Below are 10,894 nucleotides of genomic sequence, written 5' to 3' on the forward strand. Positions count from 1 at the left end.
TCCTAAACCGCTGAAAATGGAATTTTCACTTGTACTAGGGAAAGTTGCGCCTAGTCAAGATCTATCATTCTAGATACAGCCAGGTCATTTTGGAGCGCTGGTTGAGCGTCCAGAGCGTTTTCCCACATACAATGACAAAAAAAAAAATTCTCACAAAAATAACGTGCACCGTTTACCCCCCTCTCACTCCTAAACCGCTGAAAATGGAATTTTCACTTGTACTAGGGAAAGTTGCGCCTAGTCAAGATCTATCATTCTAGATACAGCCAGGTCATTTTGGAGCGCTGGTTGAGCGTCCAGAGCGTTTTCCCACATACAATGACAAAAAAAAAATTCTCACAAAAATATCGTGCACCGTTTACCCCCCTCTCACTCCTAAACCGCTGAAAATGGAATTTTCACTTGTACTAGGAAAAGTTGCGCCTAGTCAAGATCTATCATTCTAGATACAGCCAGGTCATTTTGGAGCGCTGGTTGAGCGTCCAGAGCGTTTTCCCACATACAATGACAAAAAAAAAATTCTCACAAAAATAACGTGCACCGTTTACCCCCCTCTCACTCCTAAACCGCTGAAAATGGAATTTTCACTTGTACTAGGAAAAGTTGCGCCTAGTCAAGATCTATCATTCTAGATACAGCCAGGTCATTTTGGAGCGCTGGTTGAGCGTCCAGAGCGTTTTCCCACATACAATGACAAAAAAAAAATTCTCACAAAAATAACGTGCACCGTTTACCCCCCTCTCACTCCTAAACCGCTGAAAATGGAATTTTCACTTGTACTAGGGAAAGTTGCGCCTAGTCAAGATCTATCATTCTAGATACAGCCAGGTCATTTTGGAGCGCTGGTTGAGCGTCCAGAGCGTTTTCCCACATACAATGACAAAAAAAAAAATTCTCACAAAAATAACGTGCACCGTTTACCCCCCTCTCACTCCTAAACCGCTGAAAATGGAATTTTCACTTGTACTAGGGAAAGTTGCGCCTAGTCAAGATCTATCATTCTAGATACAGCCAGGTCATTTTGGAGCGCTGGTTGAGCGTCCAGAGCGTTTTCCCACATACAATGACAAAAAAAAAAATTCTCACAAAAATAACGTGCACCGTTTACCCCCCTCTCACTCCTAAACCGCTGAAAATGGAATTTTCACTTGTACTAGGGAAAGTTGCGCCTAGTCAAGATCTATCATTCTAGATACAGCCAGGTCATTTTGGAGCGCTGGTTGAGCGTCCAGAGCGTTTTCCCACATACAATGACAAAAAAAAAAATTCTCACAAAAATAACGTGCACCGTTTACCCCCCTCTCACTCCTAAACCGCTGAAAATGGAATTTTCACTTGTACTAGGGAAAGTTGCGCCTAGTCAAGATCTATCATTCTAGATACAGCCAGGTCATTTTGGAGCGCTGGTTGAGCGTCCAGAGCGTTTTCCCACATACAATGACAAAAAAAAAAATTCTCACAAAAATAACGTGCACCGTTTACCCCCCTCTCACTCCTAAACCGCTGAAAATGGAATTTTCACTTGTACTAGGGAAAGTTGCGCCTAGTCAAGATCTATCATTCTAGATACAGCCAGGTCATTTTGGAGCGCTGGTTGAGCGTCCAGAGCGTTTTCCCACATACAATGACAAAAAAAAAAATTCTCACAAAAATAACGTGCACCGTTTACCCCCCTCTCACTCCTAAACCGCTGAAAATGGAATTTTCACTTGTACTAGGGAAAGTTGCGCCTAGTCAAGATCTATCATTCTAGATACAGCCAGGTCATTTTGGAGCGCTGGTTGAGCGTCCAGAGCGTTTTCCCACATACAATGACAAAAAAAAAAATTCTCACAAAAATAACGTGCACCGTTTACCCCCCTCTCACTCCTAAACCGCTGAAAATGGAATTTTCACTTGTACTAGGGAAAGTTGCGCCTAGTCAAGATCTATCATTCTAGATACAGCCAGGTCATTTTGGAGCGCTGGTTGAGCGTCCAGAGCGTTTTCCCACATACAATGACAAAAAAAAAAATTCTCACAAAAATAACGTGCACCGTTTACCCCCCTCTCACTCCTAAACCGCTGAAAATGGAATTTTCACTTGTACTAGGGAAAGTTGCGCCTAGTCAAGATCTATCATTCTAGATACAGCCAGGTCATTTTGGAGCGCTGGTTGAGCGTCCAGAGCGTTTTCCCACATACAATGACAAAAAAAAAATTCTCACAAAAATATCGTGCACCGTTTACCCCCCTCTCACTCCTAAACCGCTGAAAATGGAATTTTCACTTGTACTAGGAAAAGTTGCGCCTAGTCAAGATCTATCATTCTAGATACAGCCAGGTCATTTTGGAGCGCTGGTTGAGCGTCCAGAGCGTTTTCCCACATACAATGACAAAAAAAAAATTCTCACAAAAATAACGTGCACCGTTTACCCCCCTCTCACTCCTAAACCGCTGAAAATGGAATTTTCACTTGTACTAGGAAAAGTTGCGCCTAGTCAAGATCTATCATTCTAGATACAGCCAGGTCATTTTGGAGCGCTGGTTGAGCGTCCAGAGCGTTTTCCCACATACAATGACAAAAAAAAAATTCTCACAAAAATAACGTGCACCGTTTACCCCCCTCTCACTCCTAAACCGCTGAAAATGGAATTTTCACTTGTACTAGGGAAAGTTGCGCCTAGTCAAGATCTATCATTCTAGATACAGCCAGGTCATTTTGGAGCGCTGGTTGAGCGTCCAGAGCGTTTTCCCACATACAATGACAAAAAAAAAAATTCTCACAAAAATAACGTGCACCGTTTACCCCCCTCTCACTCCTAAACCGCTGAAAATGGAATTTTCACTTGTACTAGGGAAAGTTGCGCCTAGTCAAGATCTATCATTCTAGATACAGCCAGGTCATTTTGGAGCGCTGGTTGAGCGTCCAGAGCGTTTTCCCACATACAATGACAAAAAAAAAAATTCTCACAAAAATAACGTGCACCGTTTACCCCCCTCTCACTCCTAAACCGCTGAAAATGGAATTTTCACTTGTACTAGGGAAAGTTGCGCCTAGTCAAGATCTATCATTCTAGATACAGCCAGGTCATTTTGGAGCGCTGGTTGAGCGTCCAGAGCGTTTTCCCACATACAATGACAAAAAAAAAAATTCTCACAAAAATAACGTGCACCGTTTACCCCCCTCTCACTCCTAAACCGCTGAAAATGGAATTTTCACTTGTACTAGGGAAAGTTGCGCCTAGTCAAGATCTATCATTCTAGATACAGCCAGGTCATTTTGGAGCGCTGGTTGAGCGTCCAGAGCGTTTTCCCACATACAATGACAAAAAAAAAATTCTCACAAAAATAACGTGCACCGTTTACCCCCCTCTCACTCCTAAACCGCTGAAAATGGAATTTTCACTTGTACTAGGAAAAGTTGCGCCTAGTCAAGATCTATCATTCTAGATACAGCCAGGTCATTTTGGAGCGCTGGTTGAGCGTCCAGAGCGTTTTCCCACATACAATGACAAAAAAAAAATTCTCACAAAAATAACGTGCACCGTTTACCCCCCTCTCACTCCTAAACCGCTGAAAATGGAATTTTCACTTGTACTAGGGAAAGTTGCGCCTAGTCAAGATCTATCATTCTAGATACAGCCAGGTCATTTTGGAGCGCTGGTTGAGCGTCCAGAGCGTTTTCCCACATACAATGACAAAAAAAAAAATTCTCACAAAAATAACGTGCACCGTTTACCCCCCTCTCACTCCTAAACCGCTGAAAATGGAATTTTCACTTGTACTAGGGAAAGTTGCGCCTAGTCAAGATCTATCATTCTAGATACAGCCAGGTCATTTTGGAGCGCTGGTTGAGCGTCCAGAGCGTTTTCCCACATACAATGACAAAAAAAAAAATTCTCACAAAAATAACGTGCACCGTTTACCCCCCTCTCACTCCTAAACCGCTGAAAATGGAATTTTCACTTGTACTAGGGAAAGTTGCGCCTAGTCAAGATCTATCATTCTAGATACAGCCAGGTCATTTTGGAGCGCTGGTTGAGCGTCCAGAGCGTTTTCCCACATACAATGACAAAAAAAAAAATTCTCACAAAAATAACGTGCACCGTTTACCCCCCTCTCACTCCTAAACCGCTGAAAATGGAATTTTCACTTGTACTAGGGAAAGTTGCGCCTAGTCAAGATCTATCATTCTAGATACAGCCAGGTCATTTTGGAGCGCTGGTTGAGCGTCCAGAGCGTTTTCCCACATACAATGACAAAAAAAAAATTCTCACAAAAATATCGTGCACCGTTTACCCCCCTCTCACTCCTAAACCGCTGAAAATGGAATTTTCACTTGTACTAGGAAAAGTTGCGCCTAGTCAAGATCTATCATTCTAGATACAGCCAGGTCATTTTGGAGCGCTGGTTGAGCGTCCAGAGCGTTTTCCCACATACAATGACAAAAAAAAAATTCTCACAAAAATATCGTGCACCGTTTACCCCCCTCTCACTCCTAAACCGCTGAAAATGGAATTTTCACTTGTACTAGGAAAAGTTGCGCCTAGTCAAGATCTATCATTCTAGATACAGCCAGGTCATTTTGGAGCGCTGGTTGAGCGTCCAGAGCGTTTTCCCACATACAATGACAAAAAAAAAAATTCTCACAAAAATAACGTGCACCGTTTACCCCCCTCTCACTCCTAAACCGCTGAAAATGGAATTTTCACTTGTACTAGGGAAAGTTGCGCCTAGTCAAGATCTATCATTCTAGATACAGCCAGGTCATTTTGGAGCGCTGGTTGAGCGTCCAGAGCGTTTTCCCACATACAATGACAAAAAAAAAAATTCTCACAAAAATAACGTGCACCGTTTACCCCCCTCTCACTCCTAAACCGCTGAAAATGGAATTTTCACTTGTACTAGGGAAAGTTGCGCCTAGTCAAGATCTATCATTCTAGATACAGCCAGGTCATTTTGGAGCGCTGGTTGAGCGTCCAGAGCGTTTTCCCACATACAATGACAAAAAAAAAAATTCTCACAAAAATAACGTGCACCGTTTACCCCCCTCTCACTCCTAAACCGCTGAAAATGGAATTTTCACTTGTACTAGGGAAAGTTGCGCCTAGTCAAGATCTATCATTCTAGATACAGCCAGGTCATTTTGGAGCGCTGGTTGAGCGTCCAGAGCGTTTTCCCACATACAATGACAAAAAAAAAAATTCTCACAAAAATAACGTGCACCGTTTACCCCCCTCTCACTCCTAAACCGCTGAAAATGGAATTTTCACTTGTACTAGGGAAAGTTGCGCCTAGTCAAGATCTATCATTCTAGATACAGCCAGGTCATTTTGGAGCGCTGGTTGAGCGTCCAGAGCGTTTTCCCACATACAATGACAAAAAAAAAATTCTCACAAAAATATCGTGCACCGTTTACCCCCCTCTCACTCCTAAACCGCTGAAAATGGAATTTTCACTTGTACTAGGAAAAGTTGCGCCTAGTCAAGATCTATCATTCTAGATACAGCCAGGTCATTTTGGAGCGCTGGTTGAGCGTCCAGAGCGTTTTCCCACATACAATGACAAAAAAAAAATTCTCACAAAAATAACGTGCACCGTTTACCCCCCTCTCACTCCTAAACCGCTGAAAATGGAATTTTCACTTGTACTAGGGAAAGTTGCGCCTAGTCAAGATCTATCATACAATGACAAAAAAAAAAATTCTCACAAAAATAACGTGCACCGTTTACCCCGCTCTCACTCCTAAACCGCTGAAAATGGAATTTTCACTTGTACTAGGGAAAGTTGCGCCTAGTCAAGATCTATCATTCTAGATACAGCCAGGTCATTTTGGAGCGCTGGTTGAGCGTCCAGAGCGTTTTCCCACATACAATGACAAAAAAAAAAATTCTCACAAAAATAACGTGCACCGTTTACCCCCCTCTCACTCCTAAACCGCTGAAAATGGAATTTTCACTTGTACTAGGGAAAGTTGCGCCTAGTCAAGATCTATCATTCTAGATACAGCCAGGTCATTTTGGAGCGCTGGTTGAGCGTCCAGAGCGTTTTCCCACATACAATGACAAAAAAAAAAATTCTCACAAAAATAACGTGCACCGTTTACCCCCCTCTCACTCCTAAACCGCTGAAAATGGAATTTTCACTTGTACTAGGGAAAGTTGCGCCTAGTCAAGATCTATCATTCTAGATACAGCCAGGTCATTTTGGAGCGCTGGTTGAGCGTCCAGAGCGTTTTCCCACATACAATGACAAAAAAAAAAATTCTCACAAAAATAACGTGCACCGTTTACCCCCCTCTCACTCCTAAACCGCTGAAAATGGAATTTTCACTTGTACTAGGGAAAGTTGCGCCTAGTCAAGATCTATCATTCTAGATACAGCCAGGTCATTTTGGAGCGCTGGTTGAGCGTCCAGAGCGTTTTCCCACATACAATGACAAAAAAAAAAATTCTCACAAAAATAACGTGCACCGTTTACCCCGCTCTCACTCCTAAACCGCTGAAAATGGAATTTTCACTTGTACTAGGGAAAGTTGCGCCTAGTCAAGATCTATCATTCTAGATACAGCCAGGTCATTTTGGAGCGCTGGTTGAGCGTCCAGAGCGTTTTCCCACATACAATGACAAAAAAAAAAATTCTCACAAAAATAACGTGCACCGTTTACCCCCCTCTCACTCCTAAACCGCTGAAAATGGAATTTTCACTTGTACTAGGGAAAGTTGCGCCTAGTCAAGATCTATCATTCTAGATACAGCCAGGTCATTTTGGAGCGCTGGTTGAGCGTCCAGAGCGTTTTCCCACATACAATGACAAAAAAAAAAATTCTCACAAAAATAACGTGCACCGTTTACCCCCCTCTCACTCCTAAACCGCTGAAAATGGAATTTTCACTTGTACTAGGGAAAGTTGCGCCTAGTCAAGATCTATCATTCTAGATACAGCCAGGTCATTTTGGAGCGCTGGTTGAGCGTCCAGAGCGTTTTCCCACATACAATGACAAAAAAAAAAATTCTCACAAAAATAACGTGCACCGTTTACCCCCCTCTCACTCCTAAACCGCTGAAAATGGAATTTTCACTTGTACTAGGGAAAGTTGCGCCTAGTCAAGATCTATCATTCTAGATACAGCCAGGTCATTTTGGAGCGCTGGTTGAGCGTCCAGAGCGTTTTCCCACATACAATGACAAAAAAAAAAATTCTCACAAAAATAACGTGCACCGTTTACCCCCCTCTCACTCCTAAACCGCTGAAAATGGAATTTTCACTTGTACTAGGGAAAGTTGCGCCTAGTCAAGATCTATCATTCTAGATACAGCCAGGTCATTTTGGAGCGCTGGTTGAGCGTCCAGAGCGTTTTCCCACATACAATGACAAAAAAAAAAATTCTCACAAAAATATCGTGCACCGTTTACCCCCCTCTCACTACTAAACCGCTGAAAATGGAATTTTCACTTGTACTAGGGAAAGTTGCGCCTAGTCAAGATCTATCATTCTAGATACAGCCAGGTCATTTTGGAGCGCTGGTTGAGCGTCCAGAGCGTTTTCCCACATACAATGACAAAAAAAAAAATTCTCACAAAAATAACGTGCACCGTTTACCCCCCTCTCACTCCTAAACCGCTGAAAATGGAATTTTCACTTGTACTAGGGAAAGTTGCGCCTAGTCAAGATCTATCATTCTAGATACAGCCAGGTCATTTTGGAGCGCTGGTTGAGCGTCCAGAGCGTTTTCCCACATACAATGACAAAAAAAAAAATTCTCACAAAAATAACGTGCACCGTTTACCCCGCTCTCACTCCTAAACCGCTGAAAATGGAATTTTCACTTGTACTAGGGAAAGTTGCGCCTAGTCAAGATCTATCATTCTAGATACAGCCAGGTCATTTTGGAGCGCTGGTTGAGCGTCCAGAGCGTTTTCCCACATACAATGACAAAAAAAAAAATTCTCACAAAAATAACGTGCACCGTTTACCCCCCTCTCACTCCTAAACCGCTGAAAATGGAATTTTCACTTGTACTAGGGAAAGTTGCGCCTAGTCAAGATCTATCATTCTAGATACAGCCAGGTCATTTTGGAGCGCTGGTTGAGCGTCCAGAGCGTTTTCCCACATACAATGACAAAAAAAAAAATTCTCACAAAAATAACGTGCACCGTTTACCCCCCTCTCACTCCTAAACCGCTGAAAATGGAATTTTCACTTGTACTAGGGAAAGTTGCGCCTAGTCAAGATCTATCATTCTAGATACAGCCAGGTCATTTTGGAGCGCTGGTTGAGCGTCCAGAGCGTTTTCCCACATACAATGACAAAAAAAAAAATTCTCACAAAAATAACGTGCACCGTTTACCCCCCTCTCACTCCTAAACCGCTGAAAATGGAATTTTCACTTGTACTAGGGAAAGTTGCGCCTAGTCAAGATCTATCATTCTAGATACAGCCAGGTCATTTTGGAGCGCTGGTTGAGCGTCCAGAGCGTTTTCCCCACATACAATGACAAAAAAAAAAATTCTCACAAAAATAACGTGCACCGTTTACCCCGCTCTCACTCCTAAACCGCTGAAAATGGAATTTTCACTTGTACTAGGGAAAGTTGCGCCTAGTCAAGATCTATCATTCTAGATACAGCCAGGTCATTTTGGAGCGCTGGTTGAGCGTCCAGAGCGTTTTCCCACATACAATGACAAAAAAAAAAATTCTCACAAAAATAACGTGCACCGTTTACCCCCCTCTCACTCCTAAACCGCTGAAAATGGAATTTTCACTTGTACTAGGGAAAGTTGCGCCTAGTCAAGATCTATCATTCTAGATACAGCCAGGTCATTTTGGAGCGCTGGTTGAGCGTCCAGAGCGTTTTCCCACATACAATGACAAAAAAAAAAATTCTCACAAAAATAACGTGCACCGTTTACCCCCCCTCTCACTCCTAAACCGCTGAAAATGGAATTTTCACTTGTACTAGGGAAAGTTGCGCCTAGTCAAGATCTATCATTCTAGATACAGCCAGGTCATTTTGGAGCGCTGGTTGAGCGTCCAGAGCGTTTTCCCCACATACAATGACAAAAAAAAAAATTCTCACAAAAATAACGTGCACCGTTTACCCCCCTCTCACTCCTAAACCGCTGAAAATGGAATTTTCACTTGTACTAGGGAAAGTTGCGCCTAGTCAAGATCTATCATTCTAGATACAGCCAGGTCATTTTGGAGCGCTGGTTGAGCGTCCAGAGCGTTTTCCCACATACAATGACAAAAAAAAAAATTCTCACAAAAATAACGTGCACCGTTTACCCCCCTCTCACTCCTAAACCGCTGAAAATGGAATTTTCACTTGTACTAGGGAAAGTTGCGCCTAGTCAAGATCTATCATTCTAGATACAGCCAGGTCATTTTGGAGCGCTGGTTGAGCGTCCAGAGCGTTTTCCCACATACAATGACAAAAAAAAAAAATTCTCACAAAAATATCGTGCACCGTTTACCCCCCTCTCACTACTAAACCGCTGAAAATGGAATTTTCACTTGTACTAGGGAAAGTTGCGCCTAGTCAAGATCTATCATTCTAGATACAGCCAGGTCATTTTGGAGCGCTGGTTGAGCGTCCAGAGCGTTTTCCCACATACAATGACAAAAAAAAAAATTCTCACAAAAATAACGTGCACCGTTTACCCCCCTCTCACTCCTAAACCGCTGAAAATGGAATTTTCACTTGTACTAGGGAAAGTTGCGCCTAGTCAAGATCTATCATTCTAGATACAGCCAGGTCATTTTGGAGCGCTGGTTGAGCGTCCAGAGCGTTTTCCCACATACAATGACAAAAAAAAAAATTCTCACAAAAATAACGTGCACCGTTTACCCCGCTCTCACTCCTAAACCGCTGAAAATGGAATTTTCACTTGTACTAGGGAAAGTTGCGCCTAGTCAAGATCTATCATTCTAGATACAGCCAGGTCATTTTGGAGCGCTGGTTGAGCGTCCAGAGCGTTTTCCCACATACAATGACAAAAAAAAAAATTCTCACAAAAATAACGTGCACCGTTTACCCCCCTCTCACTCCTAAACCGCTGAAAATGGAATTTTCACTTGTACTAGGGAAAGTTGCGCCTAGTCAAGATCTATCATTCTAGATACAGCCAGGTCATTTTGGAGCGCTGGTTGAGCGTCCAGAGCGTTTTCCCCACATACAATGACAAAAAAAAAAATTCTCACAAAAATAACGTGCACCGTTTACCCCCCTCTCACTCCTAAACCGCTGAAAATGGAATTTTCACTTGTACTAGGGAAAGTTGCGCCTAGTCAAGATCTATCATTCTAGATACAGCCAGGTCATTTTGGAGCGCTGGTTGAGCGTCCAGAGCGTTTTCCCACATACAATGACAAAAAAAAAAATTCTCACAAAAATAACGTGCACCGTTTACCCCCCTCTCACTCCTAAACCGCTGAAAATGGAATTTTCACTTGTACTAGGGAAAGTTGCGCCTAGTCAAGATCTATCATTCTAGATACAGCCAGGTCATTTTGGAGCGCTGGTTGAGCGTCCAGAGCGTTTTCCCACATACAATGACAAAAAAAAAAATTCTCACAAAAATAACGTGCACCGTTTACCCCCCTCTCACTCCTAAACCGCTGAAAATGGAATTTTCACTTGTACTAGGGAAAGTTGCGCCTAGTCAAGATCTATCATTCTAGATACAGCCAGGTCATTTTGGAGCGCTGGTTGAGCGTCCAGAGCGTTTTCCCCACATACAATGACAAAAAAAAAAATTCTCACAAAAATATCGTGCACCGTTTACCCCCCTCTCACTACTAAACCGCTGAAAATGGAATTTTCACTTGTACTAGGGAAAGTTGCGCCTAGTCAAGATCTATCATTCTAGATACAGCCAGGTCATTTTGGAGCGCTGGTTGAGCGTCCAGA

The sequence above is a fragment of the Eupeodes corollae genome, chromosome 2 (genome assembly GCF_945859685.1).
Source record: "Eupeodes corollae chromosome 2, idEupCoro1.1, whole genome shotgun sequence".
NCBI lineage: Eukaryota > Metazoa > Arthropoda > Insecta > Diptera > Syrphidae > Eupeodes > Eupeodes corollae.